Raw genomic sequence first — 17,900 nt, forward strand, 5'->3', positions numbered from 1 at the left:
TTTGCATCAAACACAAACTCCTTAAAAACAGGAAAGGCATGCAATCAACTCTTTTCCTCCTGTCTTACCTCACTGATACCCTACTACAACTCAATCTGCATCATCTGCTGCTCTAAAACCAACCAACTCTATAAACCTCCACCTCTCCTATCCTGCTGTTGACCCCTCGCCCACATCCTCCCTCTGATCCGGAACCTCCTCACCCTTCAGATCCGGCAGACTGCCACGCTCTCCACCTTCAAAACCCTCCTAAAATCACATCTCCTTCAAAAAGCCTTCCCTGACTAAGCCATCATTAATCCTATCCTCTCTCTTGCCACTTCGATACTTAGTCATGTCCCCTCTCAGGGACACATCTGGAGAGTTTCCAGTCCTCTACCAGCCTTGACTATGGGAGAAAGAGTCCAGCAGAGGCATACCCCTTCCATTCCTAGCTTGGGCAGTGGCTAGCGAGTGGAAGGTAATCAGCTACAAATCAAAATTCACTTGTGCTTGGCAGCTGTGGCATGGGAGAGATTCGAGGGCAGAGACTCAGGTTTACTGCACAGAAGGAGGCCAATTCCGTATTTTTACTGAGAAAACCCTATGGATACACTACCAGAATGACTGCAGATGGAGGGGAGCGCTTTGGGAGAGATGTGTCCATGGCATCGCTCTGGGTCAGAGACGACTCGACAGCATGAGACAACACTCACTCAAGTCCACAGCACTTATGTGTTTATCCTTATTTTCTACGATTTCTCTTATCAGTAATTTAATGTCTACCTCCTCCATAGATTGTAGGTTCCTTGTGGGAAAGGGTAATATCTACCAACTCTATTATACTGTACTTTCCCAAGTGCTAAACGCGGGGCTCTGCCCCCCGCAAGTGTGCAGAGAAGCAGCATGGCTTAGAGAATAACAATAATAATAATAATAATGATGGCATTTATTAAGCACTTACTCTGTGCAAAGCACTGTTCTAAGCTCTGGGGAGGTGACAAGGTGATCAGGTTGTCCCCCGGGGGGCTCACAGTTTTAATCCCCATTTTACAGATGAGGGAACTGAGGCACAGAGAAGTTAAGTGACTTGCCCAAAGTCACACAGCTGACAGTTGGTGGAGCCAGGATTTGAACCCATGACTTCTGACTCCAAAGCCTGTGCTCTTTCCACTGAGACATGCTGCATGGCATAATGGATAGAGCACGGGACTGGGAGTCAAGAAGGTCAAGGGTTCTAATCCCAGTTCCACCACTTGTCTGCTGTGTGACCTTGGACAAGTCACTTCACTGTGCCTCAGTTACCTCATCTGTAAAATGGGATTGAAACTGTGAGCCCCATGTGGGACAAGGAACTATGTCCATGCCAATTTGCTTGTATCCACCCCAGCATTTAATACAGTGCCTGGCACATAGTAAGTGCTTAGAAAGAGCACGGACTTTGGAGTCAGTGGTCACGGGTTCAAATCCTGGCTCCGCCAATTGTCAGCTGTATGGCTTTGGACAAGTCACTTAACTTCTCTGGGCCTCATTACCTCATCTGTAAAATGGGGATTAATTGTGAGCCCCTGTGGGATAACCTGATCACCTTGTAACCTCCCCAGCGCTTAGAACAGTGCTTTGCACATAGTAAGGGCTTAATAAATGCCATCATTCTTATTCTTATTCTTATAATTGTTATTATTAGTAAGTGCTCAATAAATACCATTGAGCGATAGGTTGGTAGATCTATTTTGCTGTTTTTCTGATGTTGATCTTAGGTTTTAGTTATAAATCTCTGAATGTTCTTGAAAATTTTATGTCTGATTGAAATATTATTTGTTAGAAGATATGGTTAGTCAGAATTTTATAGTTTTTAAAGTATTTAGAGTTAATAAAAATGATTATGGTATTATTATACCATATATTATACCATATATATTATACCCTCCCCATTCTAAACTGTGAGCCCACTGTTGGGTAGGGACCGTCTCTATATTTTGCCAACTTGTACTTCCCAAGTGCTTAGTACAGTGCTCTGCACTCAGTAAGTGCTCAATAAATACAATTAATTGATTGATTGATTGCTCTGCACACAGTAAATGCTCAGTAAATACAATAGAATGAATGAATGAATGAAAGAAAGAATAATTATGGTACTTGTTAAGCACTTACTATGTGCCAAGCACTGTTCTAAGAGCTTGGGCAAGTTAATCAGGTTGGACACAGTCCCTGTCCCACATGGGGCTCACATTCTTATCCCCATTTTGCATGTGATGTAACTGAGGCCAAGAGTTTCCTTTTGGATTCTGGCCAGATTCTACTTAGTCCTTATTTCTTTTGAATATCCCTAATGGAGAAGTGCTTCTTATTCTAAGCATTTCCGCAGAGTCCCTCCCATCTAATAGGAATAAGCAAGCATCTTTCCTCTTCTGGCCCCCAGACTGGAAAATGGCCATCTGAAGGCACCCTAGGTCATGGGGTAAGAAAAGCCAGGGTTTAATGGGCATCATTTACTGAGAGCATTAGCTGTTTGATCCTCTTTTCCTCACTTCGAGCTTCGCTTCCATGGCTTGCTTCCCACATTCAGCAGAAAGGAAACACCACCTTTAATCTCGGACTTCTCAAAAGAGACGGCCAGGATTCACAAGGTTCACTCTCTTTCCCTGTCAAAATATTGCTGTGACCAGTTACTGGGAGATCAAAGAATATATAGTAAATAGATCGTAAGTCCCCTCTCAGGGTCACACCAGGAGGGTTTCCAGTAGTCTACCAGTCCGAACTATGGGAGGGAGCATCAAGTAGAGGCATATCCATTCCATTCCTAGCTTGGGCAGTCGTTGGCAACTGGAAGGCAATCTGCTACAAGTCAAAACTCACCTGTGTCGGGCATCAGTGGCATGGGAGAAAATTGAGGGTGGAGACAAGTTTACTGTGAGGAAGGAGGCAATGGTAAACCACTTCCATAGTTTTACCAAGAAAACTCTATGGATACACTACCAGAATGATTGCATATCATCATCATCATCATCAATCATATTTATTGAGCGCTTACTATGTGCAGAGCACTGTACTAAGCACTTGGGAAGTACAAATTGGCAACATATAGAGACAGTCCCTACCCAACAGTGGGCTCACAGTCTAAAAGGGGCAGGTGGGCTTTCTGGGAGAGAAGTGTCCATGCCGTCACTATGGGTTGGACACGACTCGGCAGCATAGGACAACAACAAGATTCATTCATTCAATCGTATTTATTGAGCACTTACTGTGTGCAGAGCACTGTACTCTAAGTGCTTGGGAAGCACTAAGCACTTGGGAAGTACAAGTTGGCAACATATAGAGACGGTCCCTACCCAACAATGGGCTCACAGTCTAGAAGATTTTAAGCTCCCCATTGGGCAGGGATTGTGTCTTTTGCTTCCAGTGCACTCTTCCCAAACCTTTATTTCATATTGTAAACTCCTATTTGATTGTAAGCTCCTTGAGGGCAGGAATCGTGTGTCCAACTCTGTTATATTCCCCCAAATGCTTAGTGCAATGATATAGTAAGCGCTCAATAAATACCATCGGTTGATTGAGTGCCCATCCTCCAGTAGGTGTTCAATAAATGCCATGATGATGATTAGGATGATGAAGAAACAAAGTGGCCTAGTGGATAAAACACAGGCCTGGGAGTCAAAAGAACCTGGGTTCGAATCCTCGCTCCATCACTTGTCTGTGTGTGATATTGGGCAAGTCACTTAACTTCTCTGTGCCTCCGTTACCTTATCTGTAAAATGGGGATTAAGACTCTGAGCCCCATGTGAGACAGGGACTCTGTCCATCATCATCATCATCATCAATCATATTTATTGAGCGCTTACTATGTGCAGAGCACTGTACTAAGCGCTTGGGAAGTACAAATTGGCAACATATAGAGACAGTCCCTACCCAACAGTGGGCTCACAGTCTGAAAATGATTGCCTTGTATCGATCCCAGCGCTTACAATACTGCCTGGCACAAAGTAAGTGCTTAACAAATACCATTAACAAACAAACAAACAATGAGTTGTTAATGTCTTCATGATCCTTCCATCTTGTGTGCAGGTGAACACCCACAGAGACCTCTGTCCAGGTCTTACTTCCACAGGGAGGGTTGTGATCTTGGCATTATATAGACTATTTACATTTAGAACTCTAAAAAAAAATGTATCTCTACAGCACTGTATGAACTGGACAGATCAATGGCAGTAAAATGCTAGTTTACACATGTGGCTTTTGGTTAGTTAAAAATATTAGTAAAAAAACACTTCAGATCATCCTAGAAAGTTATGATAAGGGGCACAGAGAAGAGGGTGGGGATGAAGAGAAAGAGAAGTGGGGAGGGGGTTCTCCTTCCTGCTATAGTTTGGGCAGGTTCTGCCACCCCAGGACAGAAAGGGACCCCATCTCCCACTAGCACCTTAGGAAATGGAGCCCGAGCTGAGGGGAGGAAGATTTTGGTCCAGTTCCTGCTCTGAGTCTGGATTTCGATGGGAATCGGGTATAACTAGCCCTATTTCTGACCCAAAGTAAATTCTGATATTTCTCCAGAAATCACCCTTGCTTTCATCCCACAGATTTTCAACAACCAGGGAAAATAATAAAAACAAAATTTAAAAAATACCAAACACAATACATTATTTAAGCTGGAATCTCCACAGATGCATCCTGATCATTCAAATATTGGTAATGGGCAATATTTTGATGTTATAAATTTAAATATACAACTACTTGATTCTCTTTTTCCTCCTATCTGAAATTAGTTTGCGTCTGCCTCTCCCTCTGGACAGTCAGCTCCTGGAGGGCAGGGATTTGTTTATTAATTCTACTGTTCTCTTGCAAGTGCTTAGAACAGTGCTCAATAAATGTAATCATTCAATTGTATTTATTGAGCATTTACTGTGTACAGAGCATCACACTAAACATTTGGGAGAAAACAATGTAATTGACTGACAGACCCCCATGAAAAATAATCCCCTATTTATTTAGGCATATAAATGATAATTTGCATGAGGGAGAGGAGACCCAAATATTCTGTCTGGGCAGAGGCAGATTTTGCTAGCGAGAATAATATGCTGAATTCTTGAATTTAAAACTACTTGTAGGGCTCTGTTCAATCTAGAAAAGTGACCCTGAGTCATGGATGAAAGGCAAGGTGTATCAGGGCAACAGGAGGTTGTGTAAACAATGCCATATTGGAGAGTTAGGATGTATTAGAGGTGATATGAGGTAAAATATTAATGAAGTTTCAAGTTATCATCATCATAAAACATTTATTAAATGCCTACTGTGGGCAAAGTACTGTTCAAGAAAGTAAATTACAGAGTAAAATGGGAGACTAATTGCAATGATTGAACGTAAAACAAGAATTCAAAATCAAGTTATTTACCCTGAAGTTCCATTTATGCCAGGCAGCCTCAGTGGGACAGACTAGTCTTGAACAAGACTGTACTTATAATGAAAGGGAATTCAATTAACATCTTGAGATTTGAAGCAGTTTTAAACCATTAGTGGGTTTGCATTGTGAAAAGAAAAACAAATAAAAACATCCCTCGCTTTTTTGCATAAAATGTGATTTCGGGAAACTAGTGATTGCCGAGGGAGGTACCATGGTGTGGATCAGGGCTTTGGAGTTGTGACTGGGTTTTCCTCATCACCAGGTGGACCGCTTGGATTTGAACAGAATTGAAAATTTGCAGAGCACTGACTGAGTGGGAGTCCTACTGTAGGTGATCATCATCATCATCATCAATCGTATTTATTGAGCGCTTACTATGTGCAGAGCACTGTACTAAGCACGTGGGAAGTACAAATTGGCAACATATAGAGACAGTCCCTACCCAACAGTGGGCTCACAGTCTAAAAGGGGGAGACAGAGAACAAAACCAAACATACTAAGAAAATAAAATAAATAGGTGATGCTAATCGTATTCCAGCATCCTTTCCAAGGAAGCTTGGAATGGAATCATTCACCATTTAGTTTTTCGGGACTGAGTAGCAAATTGGGTCGCTAGGTAGCCCTCTTCATTTATCTCCCTTTACTGTGCGATGCGCTACGGGGCAAAATGTTCTCCATTTGAAACTACTCAAACTTCTCCATGTTTGGAGTGCTCTGCACACAGTAAGCACTCAATAAATACAATTGATTGATTGATTTATTGATTGACTGGAGTTTAGCACTTGTCAAGGTAATAGTACTGCCATGGTGTCTAGTCATGGTCATAATTTCCCAGCCGCTAACCTTGCTGCTGGAACTACTGCTCTAAGCTGTTTCCTACCAGTGACATGATCTTGGATGGCATGGGAAATGTGCACTCACTGAGGCAGGAGTAGAGAAGAGGAAGCATCCTCCCAGTGCCAGTCCCAGGTCATGGTGGAGATTGGTGATATTTATTTTGCACCTTCTGAGTATGGAGCAGCATGGCTCAGTGGAAAGAGCCCGGGCTTTGGAGTCAGAGGTCGCAGGTTCAAATCCCACTGTTGGGTAGGTACCGTCTCTATATGTTGCCAACTTGTACTTCCCAAGTGCTTAGTACAGTGCTCTGCACACAGTAAGCGCTCAATAAATACGATTGAATGAATGAATGAATGAATCCTGGCTCCGCCAGTTGTCAGCTGTGTGACTTTGGGGAAGTCACTTCACTTCTCTGGGCCACAGTTACCTCATCTGTAAAATGGGGATTAAGACTGTGAGCCCCCCATGGGACAACCTGATCACCTTGTAAACTCCCCTGCGCTTAGAACAGTTTTTTGCACATAGTAAGCGCTTAATAAGTGCCATCATTATTATCATGGAGCACAATACTAAGTGTTTGGGGGAACACAAGAGAGGCGAAACACATGCTTCATCCCTTCAAAGATCCTACCTTTTAAATGCGGGGAACAGGCTGGCATAAATTAGCTACATAAGAGGAAGAATACAGATATAACGTAGTAGTTTGAATATGTCAGGGTGAAGTAGCTGAATAAATTATTGAATTGACATTAATGTATATATGATGCGTGAGTATGGCTGTGGGGTTAACAGCTTGAGGCATTATGGACTAACAAAGAAAGGCTACCTGGAGGAAGACAGTATTTAGGGCAATCTATCAATCGACCTTATTCATGGTATTTACTGAATGCTTACTGTGTGGAGAGCATTGTACTTAGCAGTTGGGAGAGTACAGAGAAGCGGTGTGGCTTAGTGGAAAGAGCCCGGGCTTGGAAAACAAGAGGTCATGGGTTCTAATCCCAGCTCCACCAATTGTCAGCTGTGTGACTTTGGGCAAGTCACTTCTCTCTGCTTCAGTTATCTCCTCTGTAAAATGGGGATTAAGACCATGAGCTCCACGTGGGACAACCTGATAATCTTGTATCTACCCCAGTGCTTAGACCAGTGCTTGGCACATAGTAAGTGCTTACCAAATACCATCATCATTATTATTATTATTACAAGTAGACTAGGGAGACCTGATACCTGCCCTCAAGGACCTTACACTCTACACAGGGAGATAGGCATTAAAATGAATTTTAGGTAGGCGAAGCAACTGGAAATAAGGATTTGGGTTTAACAGCTAGTGGGGTTGGGGTGGGAGGACTATAATTTTGCAGAAACAGGAAGGAATTCTGGGTGGATAAGCAGTGTGAACAAGACCCAGAAGGGAGGACTGTCCTGATGGAGGTATAATTAGTGGCTAATCCCGGAAAAAGTGAAACATTCAAGCTGGAGAGATAAAGATGGAGAGAGCTGAGATATAAGATGGAGAATTCTGCTGCTGCACCTTGAAAGAGTTGGCTTGATGCACGAGGAAATAATAATTACATTATTCATTAAATGCTTAGTACCTGCTAAGTACTAGCTACTTAATAGTCAAATCAAAATTGTAGCCTGTAAGCTCTTTGTAATAATAATAACAATAATAATGTTGGTATTAAGCGCTTACTATGTGCCAAGCACTGTTCTAAGCACTGGGGGAGATACAGGATAATCAGGTTGTCCCATGGAGGGCTCACAGTCTCAATCCCCATTTTACAGATGAGTTAACTAAGACACCGAGAAGTTGTGACTTGCCCAAAAGGGATTGCCCCTACCAACACAATTATATTAAATTTTCTCAAGCACTTAGCACAGTGTTTTGCACACAGTAAGCACTCAACAAAACTCACTGATTATATCTTGGAATTTATTGAGTGCGTACTGTGCACAGAGCACTGTGCTAAGCACTTGGAAGAGAATGATACAAGAGAGTTAGTAGAGGTGATCTCTGCCCTCAAGGTGCTTACACACTGTGGGTAGGTCGAAGGTCATCAGATGAGACCCGATCCCTGATTCTCAGGGTGCTCTCAAGGTTGCTTACTCTGTGGCTACAAGTACTGGGGGCAAGGAGAGAGGGGAGAGCATGTCATGTCCATATATGAACGCTTAACTGGGCTCTTTTGGCCCTGCCCAGCTGATCCAGGCTACAGGCCACCTGGCTTGGTTTTGGAGAACATGTGAGAGTAGCTGACGGTTGTTTCTTCTCTCCGTCCTCTGTGCTGATGGGAGAATCCTCTGGCTCTATCTTCCTGGTCAGACACTTCTCAGAAACAACTCTGCATTAGACACAATGCAGAACGTTTTGCTCTAGAAAAGTAGTTTCGCCTCTCCACTTTGCTGGTAAAGGGCCTCGCTGGGAATACGTATAGTTTATGTGAGAGAGCCCCAGTCAAAAATGATCTATTTATAGAAGCGTCATTATTTCAGGAGCAGGGCTGACTTTCTGTAGCGTTAGTTTGTGATCATTAGCTCCCAAACATCTCTTGACTGATTTTTTACAACTGGGACGGATTTCAAAAATTGATTTTGAGGGTCCTCTGAGCATGTCATCATTTCTTTTCCCAGCAAGAGAATCAACGCCCCTGATATAGGGCCATAGAACTAAATGACCTCAGAACATCTTTGTCTCAGGTACCTCCAATTAGACCTCTGCCCAACTTAGCTTTCCAGTGCAACTCATCTTAAAAATCATCATCATCATTAATCGTATTTATTGAGCGCTTACTATGTGCAGAGCACTGTACTAAGCGCTTGGGAAGTACAAATTGGCAACATATAGAGACAGTCCCTACCCAACATTGGGCTCACAGTCTAAAAATCTTCAAGTAAGAAGCTCCAGGGCCTCTGCAGAATGGTTGGTGTCTGCTTCCAATTGAGGGGTGTGTAGGTGACAGCAACTAATCCCTCACAAGCCTGGGGAATTTTCCAAGGGAATATATCCATGATACATTCAGGGTTTTGTCCAAAGGACAAGCCAAAGCAATCACTCATTAGTAGAAATGCTACCGCACAAACAGGGCAATACTTTTGGATGCATTTCCAACCAGTCCTGCTTCCAAGCCTCCCGTAGGAACCTTAAGCACAGCAGAGGAGCCTGGTTAATGGAGGAATTTCTCACCTGCCCCACTTCACTAATTCTTTCTATGAGTTTTTTTTAAAGTTGACTAGCCATTAAGCCTTACCTGCGCTGGACCAATACTTCATCAGGAAGGGATGGGGTTGTGACGTGCATTTGAAAGATAGCATGCGAGAAGAAGGGAGTTGAATAGAACGTGCAACTTGAGCAGTTCAGTTTGTCAGGCCTACTGATTTCTGACACAATTTGCAAAACTTAATCATTAACATTATTTCATGCAGTAAGGGGATCTGTGTGAATTTTTCCTCTATTCTTGTTCTTTTTGAGGTCCTTTGTGCACAAACCTCCTATTCTCTATACTTTGACCCACTGCTGAGGCTCAGATGAATGCCTCTTCCTCTTGGCAGAATCACTCACTCAGTCAATCAATGGCATTTACTGAACACTTATTATGTTCGGAACACTGTACTAAACATTTCATTCAATTGTATTTATTGAGCGTTTACTGGGTGCAGAGCATTTGAGAGCGTACAATACAATAGAGTTGGTGGATACGATCCCTGCCCAAAAGGACCTCACAATTCACTGAACAATCTAAAGAACAATTAATTCTCCAACATACTTTTATTTTTTCTTTTTAATTTTGCAAGGGAGAAAAGTGAGGGTGGTTGGGCAGAAGGTACTTGATTTTCAAAGTTGATGCCACTAACAGCCCTATCCCACATTGTGTGCTCATTGTGTACACATAAAGAAATATGTCTCTTCTCTGTACTTCTTGGAGAAGCAACATGGCTTAGTGGAAAGAACGCAGGCTTGTGAGTCAAAGGTCATGGGTTCTAATCCCTGATCTGCCACGTATCGGCTCTGTGACTTTGGGCAAGTCACTTAACTTCTCTGTGCCTCAGTTACCTCATCTGTAAAATGGGGATTAAGACTGTGAGCCCCATGTGGGACAACCTGATTACCTTGTATTTACCCCAGTGTTTAGAACAGTGCTTGGCACATAGTAAGTGCTTAACAAATACCATTACTATTATTATTACGTGTCTGCCACAACCAGGGCCTGTTTGGAATCCTTATCAAATCCTCATTCATGGGAAGGAACTCAACTTCCAATGACTATCCTCCAGGCTGGTTCACCGGCTATGGTGAACAATCCATCACTATATTCATTTATTCACTCATTCAATCATTCAATTGTATTTATTGAGCGCTTACTATGTGCAGAGCACTGTACTAAGTGCTTGGGAAGTACAAGTTGGCATGGAGACAACTTCACTCTTTATAAAGCATTCATTCATCCCTCTGTGCTTGCTCACCACTGAACATAAGCTTGGTTATCCTGCTGTCATCCATTCTCCCCCTTCATTCAATCCATCAAAGCTGAGGGACTGAGAGTGTTTCCTTAAATGCTTGGAAGCCTATGTTTTTTTAGGTTCTCATTAATGCCTCTTCTTCTTGGCAGAATCACTCAAACAATCAATGGCATTTACTGAACACATGTTCAGAACACTGTACTAAGCATTTCATTCAATTGTATTTATTGAGCATTTACTGGGTGCAGAGCATTTGGGGGAATACAATACAATAGAGTTGGTGGGTATGATCCCTGCCCCAAAGGACCTTACAATCCAAATGAACAATCTAAAGAACAATTAATTCGCCAACGTACTTTTATTTTATCTTCTTAATTTTGCAAGGGATCTGCATAATGTCTTGTTGATGGAGGAATAGAATCAGCCACAATTACACCATGGTCATGAGGAAGATTGTGGTTCTCCAGAAAGAGGGCCTCCTTACTTTAGTGATATCCCATGATCTCAGTGGAATCAGGAGAACTTGGGCAGTGAGAGACTGTATTAGCCTCACCAGTTTCACAGACGCTGACTTGCTCTACCGGGGTGGTATTTTCACTGCACAATTCGGATCTGGGTCGAAAGACACCTAGCAGGTTTCATGCAATAGTTTTCCATTGCCCTCTTCAGCCCTGAATATTATGGCCATGATTGATTCCTCCATTCGAATTAGAACACAGTTAATGCCAGAGTTAGTGTCCTAGAAAGATTTACAGCTTTGGAAATCTGCTGACTGGCGTAACTGTTTCCCTTTGAGCTGCCGCCTTCTTTCAACTAGAACTTTCTAGACCTTGAACGGGTTTGAAGACAGCCTGCCCTCTCCCTTCGATACACTGACAGATACTTCAGAGGCTTTTGTAATTTTCTGGGCGTTGAATTTATTGCACTAATTTTTAAAAGTGAAATGTTTCTGCAGAAGGCCACTTGCCAAGCTGAAGGGCACTTAGTATACAGTAGAATTAAAGCAGGCACTTAATGAAAGGCCAAATACTGTGAGAATACTGTGGCATTTTCTGATGGGATTCAGTACAGTTTCCTTCCTGGGGAATCTTTCAGATCAGGGTAGTTGCCTGGATAAATTAGTTTTGGTCCATCCTCTTAACAAGCGATGATCTAAGTGGGAGCATGTCTACCAGTCCTATTATGTTGTACACTCCCAAACACTTAGTACACTGCTCTGCACACAAAAGCACCCAATAAATATGATGTATGGATTCATTGATCTAGGTGAATTCTGGATGCTCCTTCCGGCAGAATGATTTTCCTCACCTATATTGTATAACCAATGTGGATGTGCATGTGTATATAAAAATATATGCACACGTATGTATATATCTACATACTAGCGCTTAGAACAGTGCTTTGCACATAGTAAGTGCTTAACAAATACCATCATTATTATATACTTACGTATAAACACATACATACATTCATTCATTCCTTCAATCACATTTATTGAGTGATTACTGCATACAGAACACTGTACTAAACGCTTGGGAGAGTACAATATACCAATAAACAGACACATTCCCTGCCCGTAATGAGCTTATAGTATAGAGGGGGGAGACAGACATTAATAGAAATAAATAAATGACAGGTATGTACATAAGCATTGTGGGGCTGGGTTGGGGATGAATAAAGGGAGCAAGTCAGGGCGAGGCAGAAGGGAATGGAGAAGAGGAGAGGCAGGCTCAGTCAGGGAAGGCCTCTTGAAGGAGGTATGCCTTTGATAAGGCTTTGAAGGGAGTGGGAGAGTAATTGTCTGTCAAATTTGAGGAGGGATATATATATATATTATAATGTATATATATATGTGTGTGTGTGTTTATGTATGTGCATGCAGCAGGAAGGGTTTAGAACAGTGCTTGGCACATAGTCAGTGATTAACAAATACCATAATTATTTTTATTATTACCTCTTGTCCTCTGGGAAATGGATAGAGTGTGGTACCAACAAGGCCCAAAGCTTCAGGCCCCACTAAAGGAATACAGAATACCATACTGAATATTGTAGTGTCCAACTTTCTCAATGGCAGGAGGACATGGGGTGGACACAGTGCTCCATTCCTGGAGGTTCCCCAGTATACACAATGTATTCATTCAATTCATTCAATTGTATTTGTTGAGCGCTTACTGTGTGCAGAGCACTGTACTAAGCACTTGGGAAGTACAAGTTGGCAACATATACAGTCCCTACCCAACAGTGGGCTCACAGTCTAGAATGGTACACAATGCTTAACATGTGATGAGACGGGATCCCAAATGGCATGTGTCCACAGCTGAGGGAGAGCACCAACACTGAAATTATATCACATCACACCCCCAGCCCAGTGGGTCATGGGAGGAGAATCCCGAAATAGTCAATCCGTGGTGAGCTGAAATGGGGTCACGCCAATGGGGTGGGCAAAGGACATACTTGAAAGGCGCAGTGATCAAAGCCTCAAGCGAGCCTAAATACTAGGAGACAGCTGGGAGGCAACAGTAACGGAAGAGCAGTTTTATCTACAGAATTGAGAAATGGAGTGATTCTCTTAAAGCTGAGCTTTGAGCAGATCGTGACACTGAGTCGGAGAAGCAGAAACAGTGCCAGGGACTGTAGATGAGAATTAGAACAGTGCAAAAGGAGTGACCTTCTCCTGCACACCTTGCAGGCATCAAGGGGCCGTCACCTACAGTTTTTATGGCATTTACTAGGTGCTTAGTATATGCCAGGCACTGTACTAAGCTCTGGGGCATATACAAGATGACCAGGTTGGACTCTGTCCCAGTCCCACATGGGGCTCAAAGTCTTAATCCCCGTTTTATAGATGAGGTTACTGATGCACAGAGCAATGCGTTAATGGTGAGAGATGAGAGTGAGGCATAGTCCATAAGTTGCTAGTAGAGGAGTCAAGTGTGTGGGCTTCCTTGCAGTGGGAGAGGAGTGAGGAGAAGTGAGTAGATAGCAAGCTGATTGAGTGCCTTCAAATTCACGGTCAACCATTTCTGCCTGAGGCAGAGAGGATGGGCAACCATGAGAGGTTTTTGAGGAGTGGGGGATTTAAAGTGTTACTGGGCATCATTGTCAGACAATTTTGGATTCTGAAGCCATTTGTAAGCTGCTCTATCATTGGCATCATCTTCAAATAGGAGGACAATGTCCACTCGTGGATATGGTTCCTTTGTTTTTGTTTTTCCCAATGAATGGAAACAATTATCCACCTTTCACTGAAGCTCCCCCTGAGTGCCATACTCAAGTATGTTTTACAAAATGAGAGAAGCAGTGCGGCTTAGTGGAAAGAGCACAGGCTTGGGAGTCAGAGGTCATGGGTTCTAGTCCCGACTCTGCCACTTGTCAGCTGTGTGACTTTGGGCAAGTCACTTAACTTCTCTGGGCCTCAGTTACCTCATCTGTAAAATGGGGATTAATCAATCAATCAATCGTATTTATTGAGCGCTTACTGTGTGCAGAGCACTGTACTAAGCGCTTGGGAAGTACAAGTTGGCAACATATAGAGACAGTCCCTACCCAACAGTGGGCTCACAGTCTAAAACACCGTGTGATGCCCACGTGGGACAAACTGATAACCTTGTATCTACCTCAGCGTTTAGAATAGTGCTTGGAACATAGTAAGCGCTTAACAAATACCATTAAAAAAATGGCGGGAGGTATGGCAAGTATCTGCTGCCACTGATGCTGTTGATGATTATGATGATGCTGATGTTTCCCAAGGATATTGTATTCCATGTCCACAGACTGTACTTGCTGTCCTTGCCAGGCATCTTCCACCATGTGCTGCTGGGCAGAGAGATGGGGCTAAAGAGTGTGGATGGTTCAGCACAAGCCATCACCCCTGCAAGAAATACAACTCATATGTATGTCCTCCTCTTTTTTTCCTTTTTCCCCTCCCCATCCTGAATCTACCCTCCTTTCTACATTGGCTATGCACCTGGCTGTGTACCCCTTAAGCATTTTGCTCCTCACCCCAGCCCCAAAGCAAATATGTACATATCCTTATACACTATTATTTCCCTTTTCTGTAATTTTTTTTAGTGTCTGTCTTCTACCCTGTAGACTGGAAGCTCCTTGGCACTAGGGATCATATCTCCCAATAATAATTGTGGTATTTGTTCAGCACTTACTATGTGTCTTACCAATGTGTCTACCAACTCTATTATATTGTACTATCCCAAACATTGAGTACAGGGCTCTGTATGCAGTAAGTGCACAATAAATATCATTGATTGATTGATTAATTGATTGAATGCCCTGGCCTCAGTCTGATCTTTTACAGAGGAAAGACAGCATGACCTAGTTGATAGAGCACTGGCCTGGGATGCAGAAGACCACGGGTTCTAATTCTGGCTCTGCCACTTGTCTGCTGTGTGACCTTGGGGAAGTCATTTCACTTCTCTGTGCTTCAGTTACCTGATCTGTAAAAAGGGGATTAAGACTGTGAGCCCCATGTGGTATAGGGATTGTGTCCAACCTGATTTGCTTGCATCCCCCCTGCCCCCCACCCCCCATGCCCGGGCTTAGAACAGTGCCTGGCACATAGTAAGTGCTTAACAAATACCACTATTATTATTATTATTAGACTGTGATCTCCACATGGGGCAGTGACATCTGATTATAACAGAGACTGTCTGATCATCTTTTATCTACCCCAGTGTTTAGGATAAAGCTTTGACTCGTGGTAAATTCTTAATAAATACCATAATTATTATCATTATTATTCCCCCTCTCCCCATAGCCCTTATGTATGTATCTTTATATTCTGGAAAATTAAACATCCTGACCTTTTCCCTCTCTCTCCTCCTTTCTCCCACTGCTCATATGCCTTTGGAATGCATCCCTCCCAATGACTACATCACCACAGAGATGACAAGCAAAACAGAAGACAGTTTGCTCATATGTGGCTTTTGGATTAGCCATGCATGCCTATTATGCATATACTCCTTTTGGCACATAAACTTACACAACTGATTTACTGTTCCAAATAATCATTCTTAGAGAGAAAGCTGAGAGACTATTATGCTGTTCAAAGAACAGAATATTTGCCCTTTATAATTGTGTTTATGGGAGAGATCAGTTCCAGATGATGAGATCCCTTGGTTCATTTTTTTCTTCATTTCTTTTACCATCATATTCTTTCCATTTTTGTAAGTCTCATGCTGGAAATGTTGAACAAACCCCAAAAGAGACTCTGTGAGAGGTTACCTAGAACAGGGTGGTAGTGAAGAGAAGAAAAATAGTAATCAATTCTGGAAGATTTCATAGTGGTCTCAAGTGGTCCCTTCTAGACTGTGAGCCCGTTGTTGGGTAGGGACCGTCTTCTACATGTTGCCAACTTGTACTTCCCAAGCATTTAGTACAGTGCTCTGCACACAGTAAGTGCTCAATAAATACGATTGAATGAATGAATGAAGTACTTGGGAGGGTCCTAAATGTAAAGATTGACTGAGTGAGGGAAGCAGTGCCAGTTTTTTCACTCTGCCTCTTTCCAGTCATCTCTATTACTCTCCAGCTCTGAATCATGGACATTCCTTTATGGATTTTAAGAACTGCAAGTGAATCAAAATGAAACAACTTTTGTCTTAGAGTTGAAGCAGTGGCATTCTATCTTTAGGAATTTCAGAATGAAGAGAGCTGGTGAAACACACTGTCCAAAGAGCCAACACTCTTCTTTATTCTACAGGAAGCCTCTCCTGCTTATAAAACCTCCCAGAACTCTGAAAAACAATCCATTCTCCAAATAGGAAACCCTACTCTCCTTCAGGCTGAAACCTTATCTGGCATGTGAATACTCATTAGGCTTATGCCTAACTCCTCAATCCTCTCTCTGCTATCTTTCTCCCCAAATTTCTCTCTCCCTCCTCAGTCTTCTCTCCTATTTCTTCCTCACTTTTTCTCCTTCTGTGTTTGGAGAACTAGGTATCTGTTGGTATGAATCTGCACAGATGCATTTGTTCGGGTGGCAAGGAGGCAAGAGTCATTTAGAAATGCCTTGCGGTGTGAGGTGATTAAGTGGTTTTTGGTAGGACCAGGGATATGAATGGGAACTGGTGGCAGTTGAGAGTAAGTATGTGATGAGCATGCAGGCAGGATATCTAAATTTTTGTTGAGGGTGGGGGACAAGAGGCTAGAAAAGAAGTATGAAATGAAAGTAGGAAATGAAATGAAATGAAAGTGCCAGAGACCAGGGGCCTAATGTGAAGAGAGGGGAAGACTGAGCTTCTTTTTCTTTATTCTTCCATATATGACATGGACAGTGGCAAAGTGTCCTCTACCAACTCTATTGTATTGTGCTGTCCCAAGCACTTAGTACACTGCTCTGCACACAATTGGCACTCAATGAATAATACCATTGATGATGATGATGAGTTGGTAGGAGTGGCCCACCAGACAAAATAAGGGTGCAATTCTTCATCAGCACTTCCATTTCAAGTGACTTTTGATAGCTGATGTTGGGCCAGGGTGAAGAGACTGATGGGGAGAGTTCCTAATGAGTGGCTGAAAAGGCAGATGAGTGAATGACAATCCCTTCCACCCTCTGGGGAGAAAACTTTGTCCATTATCTTTTTGCAGTACTTGTTGCCATTTCCAAATCTGATTTTCAGTCTCACTCATTGCCTGCAGCACCAGTTCAAGTAGAGCTAATCTTCTGCTTACTGTGGCCTCCAGGTCTGGTTAGGCAGTTGTCCTCATCTCTTCCAAAAGCCATTTGACTTGAGACTATGCTTCACCGTCACTCTATGGTGTTTGCTCTGTCCTCCCTGCCTGAAATTTTCCCTTTTCAATTCACCACACAGACACTGCTGGGGAATGGCCCAATCTCCTCATTATTATATCATCATCATTATTATTATTAACATTAAGTACTTGCTATGTGTCAAGCACTTTGCTGAGTGCTAGGGTAGATGCAAATTAATCTGGTTGCATTAACCTCGTTAATCTGGTCCCCATTTCACATGGGTCTCGAGGACTAAATAGGAGGGAGAACAGGCATTGAATCCCCATTTTGCAGATGAAGAAACAGAGGTAAAGAGAAGGAAAGTAACTTTCTCTAGGTCTCACAGCAGGCAAATGGCAGAGTCAAGATTAGAACCCAGGTCCTCTGGCTTCCAGGCCTCCTCTTTTCCCATTAGATCACCCACCTTATTCCCCATCTGTCCTGCCAGAAGAACTGTGTGTCTAAGAACCATACCTCATT

At 42.8% G+C, this 17,900-nt stretch overlaps 1 non-coding gene across 1 annotated transcript; it reads left to right on the forward strand.

Moving 5' to 3' along the window:
• The first annotated feature begins 338 nt into the window (after positions 1–338).
• Positions 339–476, forward strand: LOC119929350. The gene has a single exon (XR_005451477.1). It is a non-coding gene; the product is annotated as a small nucleolar RNA SNORA7 (small nucleolar RNA).
• The last annotated feature ends 17,424 nt before the right edge of the window (positions 477–17,900 follow it).

The sequence above is a fragment of the Tachyglossus aculeatus genome, chromosome 5 (genome assembly GCF_015852505.1).
Source record: "Tachyglossus aculeatus isolate mTacAcu1 chromosome 5, mTacAcu1.pri, whole genome shotgun sequence".
In the NCBI taxonomy this organism is placed as follows: Eukaryota; Metazoa; Chordata; class Mammalia; order Monotremata; family Tachyglossidae; genus Tachyglossus; species Tachyglossus aculeatus.